The 12743-nt window shown below is 35.7% G+C and overlaps 1 protein-coding gene across 3 annotated transcripts in view; it reads left to right on the top strand.

Moving 5' to 3' along the window:
- The window catches only part of LOC134541341 (ubiquitin-conjugating enzyme E2 W), a 129168-nt gene that overhangs the window by 1103 nt on the left and 115322 nt on the right, over nt 1-12743 (top strand). Inside the window, exon 1 of one of the 3 annotated variants that reach the window (XM_063384762.1) lies at nt 9404-9553. The exons of 1 other annotated variant lie outside the window; for it this stretch is intronic. The gene's annotated coding sequence lies outside the window, so the exon portion shown is untranslated. Of the gene's footprint in view, nt 1-9403; nt 9554-12743 lie in introns of those variants that run through there. One more of the 3 variants, XM_063384764.1, reaches the window with a different exon arrangement.

The following is a 12743-nucleotide window of genomic DNA, read 5'->3' as shown; positions in this document are numbered from 1 at the left end:
GCAGCGACTCAAATTGTCATAATTACTTGTATTACATTGTACTCGTTATGTTTCTCTGTAGGCTTTACCCATGTCTGTATGGTATCAGCTACGTATAGGTTCTTTTATTTACTTTGAAAAAAAAAACAGATAGAAATTCAATTGTTAAATTAATTATTAATATATTAATTAATAATTAATTACAACATTAATTAATAATTAATTACAACATTAATTAATAATTAATTAATTACTACATTAATTAATAACTAATTAATAAAATTATATATCAATTATTAATAATGTAACTTACAATTTCAGATTATTAAATTAAAACCAATATAAACATTTATGAAATCAACTCTGGAAGTATTTTAATAGCTTAAATGAGATAATTCAAGTGAATTTTTCTGTATTTTCAGTGTTATGAAAATATATGTTATGACTTAAATTTTGGTGTTTGGTGGTGTATTGAATTAATTTCGTGGTTATTTCGGTTTCATAGCTATTCACCATATAATATTGCTTCTTAGTATCAGTAGTGCTTATTTCCCAACTGTGAATTACAAAGCAACATGCGATGTATTTGATAACTAACCCTGACAAGCACATGTTGTTTACATACAAGATTGCAGAACAACAATGACAGAAGGATACATAGACCATTGATACTGTTTTTGGGAATTGTCAAATAATTATGTAACACATTGGGTGAAATAAGTTTATCTTATTTTTTTTTGAATCACAGCAGGTAGAAAGGTTTCAGAAGGATTAGGACCAAAAGGAACTGTCTACCTATTTGACCTAAACATGGCCAGCTTACAGTGTGGGTTGTGAAACTCACCAGGAAAAGAGTACAAGGCAGGAGATTGGAAAATCAGAAGTGTCCCTACACTTCGCGACTCCCGGGGCTATTTATTTTGACGGAGGCCCTTCCCAGGATAATTTGAAAAATTTTCTCATATAAACAGCATTATTAACCCAACCCGTAACTGAAATTTTTACAATGGTTTTGCTAGTTTATTTTAAGATATTTTGATGTTCTTTCCTGATACTTAAATTATCCTCTAGTCAGTTTTATGAATGCTTAAGATCGAATCTCAGGTTTAACTACATCATCATACGTGGCAATAAAATCTTTGAAAATTTTTTTCTGATACAAAATCACTAAGTTAGAAGACAATGAAAATTTATTTTTTACATTTCTGATTAATGTCCATATTTTTAACAGCAGACAAGACAATCAAAAATAAAAATCTAAAAGCACCGCCGTGGGAACTGGGGTGGTTGCCCGGCATCTCTGCCCCTGGTCCTGTCCCTGAGGAGAAGGCACCACCTACAAATATTTAATCTGGAATCTCATGGTGCCAATTGAAAATACACCGTTCCCACGCAACATGCATTCTCTCACAAGTTTCGCGTTAGCAAGTTCAGGGTTCCACAGGGAAAACTCGGAGAATTTGAAGCTAGCGACTCTTAAAAACCTTGAAAAAAAAAAAAAAACACAACCATATTGATATAATACAAATTATATATTAAAACTGTTTTAAAATTCATTATTTTATTTTTATTTGCATGTCGTAACTGAAAATATGTCTAGAAACATCAATAATAAAAATAAAATGTTTCTCAAACTCACAAAAAAAAAAAGGGGGCGGTTGTCTGTAAAGTCGGTTTACGGACAATAATTTTACGTGATAACGTCATATCAAATTTTTTAAATTGCCGCTTTTAAAAAGCCCGCCTTAACCTTTTTGATATTATAGAAGATTTTCTCGCACGGTGGTTGACCGGTTCTTGCACGCTCGGCTCAGGCGGAACGTGACAACGAGTCATGCTTTTTCGTGTGTGCAGCAGGCGTTCATCGATTTATGAGACGTTATCATGTCAAAAAGGGAAATTAACATCATCTTAATGTTTCAAACAGGTTTGTAGGTTAGCCTATGCCTAATCGTAAAAATGATGTGTCCTTAAGTAACAATCTTTATCGGAGTTTTTCTAACATTAGTTTGATATAAGGCATACAAGTAAGTGTGTATTAATCAATTGTAACCTGATGACACAGACTGCGGTGAGGGAGCTGGCGAAGGCACAGCGTAGAGCGTCAGGGGGGGTGAGGGTGTGTGGGGGAGTTAGGAAGGGCAAGAGGGGGAACTGCATAGTCTGACGGAAATGATAAAGGTGTTGGGGTGGGAAGCATCTCATGGGATGAGGGTGGAAAGGTTGGTCAGACTGTATAAGATGATAAAAGACCTTATCGAGCTGATTCAACATTTAAGATTTAATAATAAAAATTTAATCACAATATTCTTTTATTTTGGTGGCATTGAATGTATGTTGGCTAACAATTTCTTGTGTGTGTATGGTATGATCAACGCCGTGCTAGCTCTACATCTCAGTGTTGACTGTCAAAATTGTAATGGAAATTTTTTAAGTTGTCGTTATTCCTTTTTATAATAATAAATTATAACAAAGTATTAAAGGATAGTTGCACTGTTATAAAATATTACTTTTTAATACCAGTGCGTGGTGCAAACTCTGCTGTGTTCACGAAAGCAGTATATATACAGGTGAATCACATTGGTTCACCATCTTTTCAAAATTTTCTGAGACTTCCACAGATAGCAGCACCGTGGTTGCACATTTCTTCATTCGACTCCCGTTCCTTTCACGAAATTCACCTACCAAATGCCACATGCCGAGACCTGAGACGTCTCACGTGGACACGCTAAGTCATGAGACATCAGCCAGGGGCTGCTGGGAACTAGGGTGCACCGAGGTGACTACGAGGGGCGGAGAGACCACGGGGGGAAGCTCCGGAGAGAACAAAGGCAGACGGAAAGAGAGAGACACACCTTCCTAGTGAGGATAAGGAGGGAGTGGAGTGGGCTGGGGGAAGGAATGCTCTGGGTGAGAAATGCAAGGGATCTGAGGAGACTACTAAAAGCAAGAGCAAAAAAAAATGGGTGCGTATACTTAGGTACGCACGTGAGAAGTTATACTTCTTTGGCATCATTAAAAAATAGTTTTTAATTGCATGCAAATAATTCTCCATGGTAGCGTTAAACGTTTAACGCAACCTTGTTGGAAGTCGCATTAGAAGTAAAACTTCAAAAAGAAGAGGACTCCTTGCCACCGGGTGAAAGCCCAGTTGTGAGTGTAAATAGATCAGATCAAATCAGACAGTACAGGTTTAGTGAGCCAATTTTTTTTCTTCAGACTCTCATTGTTGGTTGCACAGTGTTGATAGAGATAACAGTACATGATATTGTGCAAACAGTATTTTCGATTCTGAAATTATTTTTAGGTTTGTTTGAATATGTTTAAATAATATAGTGTATAGTAATATATTTGTTATCTTGCCAGATGGTCCATTCAGAAAAGAAAAAAAAAATTATTATGTGGACAGTGGAAACTCAGGGAAATAAGCTGAAGTTGCTTTTTAGTCTCGAGAAAATATGATCCTGCCTGCCGAAAGTACCTAATAAATGCTTTGAGTTTTAAAGTGTGGATGCATAAGATTATGCAATTTTTTTTTGTAAAGTAGGTAGGTAACTAAAATAAAAAAAAATAATAAAATTTTTAATGTTGATAGCACCGTGTAAGCAATTCTGTTACTTCATCAGACTTCTTGCTTTGCTAGATTTCTCGTTGTAGAACTGTGTATTCTATATTGCCTACTTCTAGAGGTCTTGTTTACGAGACAGTCACATGGCCAATTGAAGGATCAGTGAACTCAATCACCTGTCACTCACCATCCCTACGTGAAAGTAGCATTGTGCAGTTGCGGTTTTATTTATTTGTTTATTTACGGACTATTAATTTTGCATGACAATCATTACATTTTTCTTAAATTTTTGTGATTTTTTTTTCTCATAACATGGTATATATTTTTTAAAATACTGCAAGTAGATATAAAATAGACTAATAGCCAGCACCATCGAGGGAAACTAAGGGACGGAGGGAAATAATTTTGAAAGTACTTCCCTAGTATTAGGTGTACAATTTTTCAGATCCAAAATTATAAAAAATCTAAATACTAAATGTTACAACTGCCATGATTGTAAAGGTGATTTGCATATCTATACTAATATTATAAAGCTGAAGAGTTTGTTTGTTTGTTTGAACGTGCTAATCTCAGGAACCACTGGTCTGATTTGAAAAATTCATTCAGTGTTGGATAGTACATTTATCGAGGAAGGCGATATGCTATATTATATTATCAATAACATTAGGGATCCTTACTAAAAGTCCAATTAAGAATCAAATGCGTTGGAGGGGGTTAGATACAACATACAGTACACGTACGAAGTGTGTGTTGACAATGCCGCAGGCGCTAGAAGTTTATTTCCTATTGCCTATTAACATTGTTGCCACGCACTAGATGCCTTATCATTCTTAATTTTCCCATACAAGTAAAAAACACCCGTATGATATTAACAACGAAGCAATCAGTACCCTCATAAGAGTTCAATTAGTATTTAAATACTTTTTATCACTTTTAATCGCAAACCTAAACTATTGTTTTTTTCCTCTCTCTGTGTATAATTTGTTTTTTTATTGCCCTTTTATTCAAGTATATATATTTTACAGACTTGAAACTTCGCAGTAATGTTCCTTATGTTACGCAGGATGACATTTTCCGAAAATTAGATCCCATGGGTGGTTAAAACCAGGCAACAGTGGGTACTTTGTCTGCATGAGAACAGTATTTTGCATTGTTCATGCCTTCTGCGTCTCCATGGCAACGGGCATCGCGCGGCAGTGGCGTACCCACAAGGAGGGGCATGTATAATGAGCGGCGCAAGAGTGATCTGCCTGTAGACTGCCGTAGCGAAGTACGGGTACATCAGTTGTACGTTGGGTGCACGAGTCGGGAAATTATCGGTGCTATTCATTTTCTCTCCGGTACATTATACAGCATTGTAATAAATTTTCACTGAATTTTTTTTTATTTACCATTACTGTAAATGGGAGATGTGGCTTAATTTTTTTCCATTAGTATAGCCGTGTGAAGCTGGGTCGGGCAGCTAGTATAGCATTATTTGTAAGGTGTCCACTGTATTTTATTAGCAATGGAATTGTAATTTTTTTTTATACTATCAGGGTAAGCACTCACACACACACACACACAAATATTTTGAAACTCAACCAGACCCCTCACTAGTTGTCAGGCTCAAGGAATTTTGTTCCCTTCCCCCTCAATTCTTGAACCCCTCTTCGCGATGGCTCTTCTAGTACCACTCACACATGAGCTAGCTTTTGTGAGTGTTTATTTCCTGTAATCCATAGTGTAATTGTGTAAATTATGCATATTTTTTACACTAAAACATGCTTGTGTATTATATATATTATCTGCCACTGCATTAGCTATTAAAAATAAACCATTTAACATAACAAAGACAGAGTTGACGATAAAACAGTTAATGTACTGGGAAACAAGCTTTTAAGTGCTAGGTAAATATTAAAAAAAAATAGAGTTAAACAATACAAAATCCAACCAATAACTAATTGACATGATACTTGAAATTAAGGCAAACACCAGCTGCAATTTAATTAACGTTGAAGTATCACATGTTGCTGATCGGAAGAATAAAAAAAAATCAACTGTCGTTTCATTGATGCCAGCATCACACTGATTCATGCAGTAAGTAATAAGCAGCATAGTGATGGAGATAAGTATGCGTTGTGAAGATAATTTTTCAGCCCATATTGGAATGTAGCTGAGTTTTTCTATTGCCATTTCACCTGGTGCAGTTGGTTCCAGAACCCACTACTCTCGGCTGCGAGAGATGCTGATAAACATTCAGATGATTGTCCGGGGATTGCTATCGTAGCATTGGGAGGGGACCTGGTTCGGGTTGGGATTGGGCGACGGATGGGGGAAGAGGCGAGGCAGGAAATGAGACGAGCAGAGAAGGCCAGGGAGGCGGTAGGAGACCTTCACAGGGTCTCGAAGGAAGCCGGCTGTGCTCCGAAGGGGAAGCCGTATTCGGGCAGAACGCCCAAAAGGCCCACGGAAGTCACCAAAGTCCCACAAAAGTCACAAATTGTAGAAAAAGTCATGAAAGTGAGATAAAATTAATTTAAAAAAATCTGTGGTTTTTTAATAAAATCATTAAAATCTGCTTTACTTAATGGTTTTAAGATGTTGATGTGTGTTTTTTTTAATGAAATTGCATTTTGTAGGGTAAGAGGGGGAAAATGTGTTATGTGCACTTTAGAATTGTAATAGATGCATAAAAAGTACATATTGATTCTTAAACTTCATGGAAAAAAATATATTTACAGGTTTATTTATGTGATAAAAATATTATGGAAATCAAAACCTGTATGAATATAAATTTTAAAATTTTTTTTCCCAACATGCATGTGCCAACTAAATTTAACACATGTTCTTTATGTTATAATTCCTCCAATATGGGCATTTTTTTTTACATTGAAAGGCATAATTAAAAAAAAAAAGTTAAAAATTTTAAGATTATTATATTTTTTATTTATTCAATGCATTTTGTAGAGCCGTTTAATTTGCTGGGAACCATATAGTTATGGAACAAGTCAGTTTTATTTGGAATCATTTGGAAATAAAACATTAAAAAACAAAAACTAAATTGCTAAAAAAAACTATATGATAAACACTTGTTTTAAATTTTATATAAATAATTTATAATACAAAGTACATACAATCATAAAACTATCTGGTAGGATTGCATTTCATAAACATGTACTACCCATTTTATCAGTTACACATTTAAAAATAAGCTTGGTAATTGTAGTCAGTCATTTTTCGAAGGGGGAAATAAGAAATCTATGGAAGATCTTAGGTACGTACTTGTGCAACAGTTAACGTTGTGTGATTAAGAAAAAATATAAAAAGTTCATGAGAGTGTCACTCCGTAATTCTTATTCGAACGACTCGGTGAAGTAGGTCCTTGTTTGCTTGATCTGGGGAATCTAGGAGGGTTCGACATTTTGGATTTAATTGGCATGATTTAACATTTTTGGCATGATTTAACATAATTGGCAGGATGAAAAAAGGCTACATACAAATAAAATTTATATATGTGCTTTTAAATCATATACTGAAGTGATTGATATTGAATACTAAAACATATATAAAAAATATGTATTTATTGTGAATATTAATTATAGATATTGTTTATAAACATTTCAAGTGTATTTATATAAGTGAGGTTATGTTCCCATATGTAAGGTTTATTTGCATTATAAATTATAAATTGTTACATTATTTTTTAATAAATATTGCAAATTAATAAATGGGAGTATACATTCTGTTTATTTATTGATTTTCATGATTTATGAAATTTTATCAAGATTATTTTAGTAAATTAAATAATTATTATTGTTCACATGTTTATATTAATGTTTAAACCTAAGTATGTATTTTTTTTTGATTGAAATTATTCTATAGCAACTGTATTTATCACTCCGGTCCTTTTATTATTTTATTTCTTTTAATTATTTGCATACAAAATTAAAGTTTTTTATCATGCCAAGTAAGTATAAATTCTAATGCGCGCTCGTAAGTACAAACACCTATTTTGTTTTAATCAGTTGGATGTATAAAAAAATTCAACAATAAAAATTTTATGATTTTAAGAAAAATTTTTTTGTCAGGATTTTTATTTTATTGATTTTTACAAAACTCGATTATAGTTATATGTTTATAAGATTTATTCATTATATACTTCTTTCTTTTTTGAGTTTTTCTTTATCCTGTGAAGTGTAAAAACGAAATGTTTTACTGTATGTTTAAATTCAGTTATAAAAAATATTTATGTCAGTGAATGATTTGATATTCAATTCACAATTTCATTGTAATAAAAACTAACTTTATTCGCAGAAGGCTATTGATTGCTGATGAGTCACACTCATGGTGAAGATGGTGGGGTTCAAACCCAGCACCCGAAACAACTTGAACTCAGTCGGTGCCATAATTGTGCAGAAACCACTATGATCTTGGAGTTCTCTTCGCCTTTTAAAGTTCGGTCTCAAACTGAGTTGGTTATTTCTTTTTCTTGTCATTGCCAGTAATCAAAATATTTTCCCGTGGATTTATTTTGATATCTCTCTTGCATTTGTTGCTTTCTCACCAGATAATTACCAAACATTATTTCAGAGCTGTAAAGTTCACCTAAGTAATCATAATTATTAACATTTAAGTTACTTTTTACTGCTAGTAGATCAATTTTAGTAAATATCTGTTGAGTAAATTAAAGTCAGGATAAGATAAACATGTAACCCAAAAATTAATTATAGGACGAGAAACACATGAAAAAAGACACCAAAAATAACCAATAGAAAGACAAAAAAAATTACTTATTAAAATTTATTAATATAACACAAATAGTGCTTTTATGTAAATTTTCACTAAAAGTCTTTCATTGAAATTTAGTATTTTTCAAAAGGGTCCAAATGTTTTATATATGTGTTACAATTATCCGTTCAACTTTTTATTTTATTTTATCGAATGGCTTCTGCAAGTGTGGAACTGAGGTTGTCCTGCGTTGAAAAACAATTTTTTCCCCCCCAAGAGTTCTGTGATAAGGTAAACACCTGAAAAAATTAATATTTGCCGCAGATATAATAGTTATATCATATTACCAATACAAAAAAAAATAGTCCACGAATGTCGACTTCTACGCGTGCCCGAAGTTATGATATTTTGGTTTTGTCAAGTGGCGAAATGCGAGACGAAAGATTGACCGCAAGCCGAGAAGCAAAAGCTGCAGGTCTGAACTGGTCTCAGGGCCCCCACATGGCCGGTACTACCGTTTCTATGGCAACGGGGCCCATGGGTCTAGGGGGCCTGCGAAGGAAAGAAAAAAAAAACTTAAAACAAAAAAGTAGACAATTTTAAATAAATCATAGAAAACAATTACTAAACAGTAAGGCCTAAATTTAGTTACTGATGAAATATTACACCAGAGTAATATTATCCGGAATATGCTGTGCGTACAGAACGTGTCTGAATCTACAACTGTGAGTAACAAACCCACCACAAATTGACGTGACACCATGTTGACAGTGCAGAACACTTACACTCATTTATTTGCTATCATTCAAAATAAATTTACGTTGACAATCGAAACACTTGACTTAAAACTAGTTTTAATGTGTTTTAAAAATAATTGTGTAAAGGTTAAAAAAAATATGACTAAAACAATGTACATAAAGGAAAAAAAAACATTTTTCTTACCTCTGTTAGAAAAAAAAAAGGGGGGGGGGGGCATCATGACTTCTAGCAACGGGGCCCACATATTGATGTGGTGTGGCCTGACTGGTCTTGTGAGGGGTTAGGGTAGGGGAAGGGAAAAGGGCGCGGGAAGGGAGGAGGGTGAGGGGAAGGAGGAAAGGGCGAGCGGGCAGAGGGGAGGTTCGTCTCCCGTCCGCCAGTTGTCAGTCGCGCGCTGGTCGTGTAGTGGCGTAGTCGCGTGGTGGCGTAGTGGCGTAGTGGCGTAGTCGCGCGCGAGCATGGCCCGTGTGTCTCGTCCTCGCTGCCTGCGGCTAGCGTCTGGACGCATCACCGACTGCAGAGAGTGTCTCGTTGACGGTATATTAGCATCCCCCCCCCTCTCCGCCTCAACAAGGGTGCAACAAATCCTCACCTCGGGACTTCCCCCCGTCGTCTGTAACGCGATCTCGCCCGGATACATTCCCCCCTCAAGGCCGCGCTGCTCTATCTCGGTGAACATTAGAGGTGGAAAAGTAACGAAAAAAAAGCGTACCCGTATGTATTCGTTACTATAACAATCAGTACTCGTTACTATCGTATCGTTACTCGTTACTTCTGATACCGCATAACATGCAACGAATCGAGTCGTATTGCGTACGCGTACAGTATGACGTCGCGTAAATAATAATAAATAGAATATATACAATTAACAATATTTGATGATTAATAGTTATTGTTAACCAAGAAACAATTAAATCTCATTAGAGCGGCTTTATTATACTATCTCTTTTAAGATAATAATAAAAAATGTTAAAATTCGCGATAATAAAAAATAAAAACGTACATATTTCTAATTTGTAAAAAATACTTTCGTTGTTTCTGTTCCAATCTCAAACTTTGTCTACACACACAATACCTTTAATAAACAGTAAAAACCTTGGACGACGAATTTCCAAATTATGCTTTACTTAATAAACAAACATCGTTCTTTGTAATGTAAATTCATCGAATATGCGCGCGCATGCGTGAAACATACGAAACATGCGAGTAACGAAATGCAGCCGTGTGTAACGTTTCGTTACTCGGTACTAGATGGCGCACCCGTTACTCAGTAACGAATACATACGTTTTGCTACAGCTCTAGTGAACATTCCACCGGGCGTCGAACCCGGGATGTACGAGGGTAATTTTTTTTTCAACCTCCGATCGGCTGTAATAAAAAAACGGGAATGAATTGGGAAATTATTTTAATGTCAAAAGAAACGTACATCTTTACTCTATTTTTCCACAAAATCACCGTGCAGATTGAGGCATTTTTCGTACCGATGCACCAACTTTCCGATACCCTCTGCATAAAATGATGCCTCCTGCTTATTCAGCCACGTTTTAACAGTGCCCTGCAGTGTGATTACAGTTTCATTTCTCCATGGCATGCACATTAATCGATACCCTAATCGCTCGTACACGAATCGACACGTCTCGTAGTGTTTACCCCCTTCCACCAACCACGTGGAGCGGCCAACTCACACCTCAGCAGTGTTGCCAGGTTGAGGGATAAATCCCTCAGAGTAGGGATTTTTTGCATTGAAAGGGATGGAGGGATTTTAAGCCGACCAGGTCATAAATGTAGGGATTTTCGGAGAGGTGAATGTCGTCTTCTTTTCTTGTTTGCGCTGCAGACACCTTTTAATGAGAATATTCAGTCTTTCGATATATTCTCTATGGTTTCAGACATTAAAACAAAAAAGAGAAATAAATTATTTGCATCCACAGTGGCATCCCTTGTTCGTGTCAAGTTAGCCATGCAAAACGAAAACATGAAGATGGCATGCTATGAATACCCAGTAACTGAAAAAATGCTGGAGTTGTTCAACGAAAACATGTACAAGAAGGATCACAAGGAATCTGAAATTGCTGGACTCTTGGCTGCTGAAGACGAAGAAGATGAAACTGTTATCTAATGTCAAAGTCTTTAGGACAAAAAAATGTGATACATTTAAGGTAGAATTGAATAGAAAATTTTGTGTGTGGACTAGGTGTAGCCTACTTCATTAAAAACTATTTTTACATATTATTAATACCATATTGTATTATTATTATTACTTTTCCTATAACAAAAAGAAAAAAAAAATAATGTAGGGATTTTTTTAAGGCTTGGAGGGATTTTCTAAGTAGTCTGCAGGGATTTTTGCATTGGGAAACCTGGCAACACTGCACCTCAGTTGAAGCTTGGTTATGGGAATGTCAACATGGCTGCAACGATAAACTGGCACCGAGTGACTATCACCTTTTCCCCGCGTTGAAAAAGTGGCTTGGAGGACGACGCTTCAACACCAATGATGAACTGCAGGGCACTGTTAAAACGTGGCTGAATAGGCAGGAGGCATCATTTTATGCAGAGGGTATTGGAAAGCTGGTGCATCGGTACGACAAATGCCTCAATCTGCACGGTGATTATGTGGAAAAATAGAGTAAAGATGTACGTTTCTTTTGACATTAAAATAATTTCCCAATTCATTCCAGTTTTTTTATTACAGCCGATCGGAGGTTGAAAAAAAAAATAACCCTCGTATTTCTCTTCGCAATCGGGTGAAACTGGGCGGACGTTGCCGCGAGCCGGTGGGTTTTCCGGGAGTGCTCCGGTTTCCCCGCCCATTCATTATTTACTCGAGGTTCCATTCTTCATTGCCCCGTAAGCCCGCTCATTCATTCATTCATTCATTCATTCATTCATTCATTCATTCATTCATTCACTGTCATTTGCAGTCAGATAAAGCTGAACTCACAACAATCCACACGTGAGTGTCTCCGCATGGTCGCTGCCAACCGACTACGAAGGCTTACAATTTTTTTGAGAAAATTTCTCTTGTAACGGTTTACCAGTTCATGTACGCTAAGCACTTATAAATGATTTAAAAAAAAAAAAAAACCTCTAAAATCTTAATTTAAAATTATTTTCGAGTTACCGTGCGTTATTAATTAATTACTTTTGCATCTCAGACATTTTTATTTGATTTAAAATACCACCATATTTAAAACGTATTCTTGGGTAAGTTAAAAATACAATACGAAAGCATCTAAACGAATAAACAAAATAAAAAAAGTCTGAAAATAAACGAAATGCCTTTCAGACATTTTTGAGGTTATAATTTCATCCGTCCATCCGTCGAAAGTTAAAGGCAAGCAAGTTTTTGACGGACGGACGGATGGTATTTTTCGGGCCATCTGACTGGCTGCATATTACGTGATCTACGGATGGATGAGATGGGAGAATCCAGCTCAAGAAAAAATCTACCAGAAAACTTCGCTGGTTAATCCAATGAAGTTATACTTTCCTTTGCCTTAATATTCACGACCGTGCTGGGGGTCTGATGCCAAGTTTATAAACTTCACTACAAACACAAGAGCAAAAGGACGCAACAAACGCAAGAAAATGACTGTAGTTTAAAAAAAATGTGATCGAGTCTTTCAGTACCTACCCGCCAGACCTAACCTTGGTAACGAGCACATTAATGTGTTCTCATGTTACAAATACGCTTATAATACGAAACACGCACACGAAATCTAA

This window comes from Bacillus rossius, chromosome 18, assembly GCF_032445375.1.
Source record: "Bacillus rossius redtenbacheri isolate Brsri chromosome 18, Brsri_v3, whole genome shotgun sequence".
Classification (NCBI taxonomy): domain Eukaryota; kingdom Metazoa; phylum Arthropoda; class Insecta; order Phasmatodea; family Bacillidae; genus Bacillus; species Bacillus rossius.
Note: the sequence above shows the minus strand (reverse complement) of the source record. Positions and strands in the feature narration are given on the sequence as shown.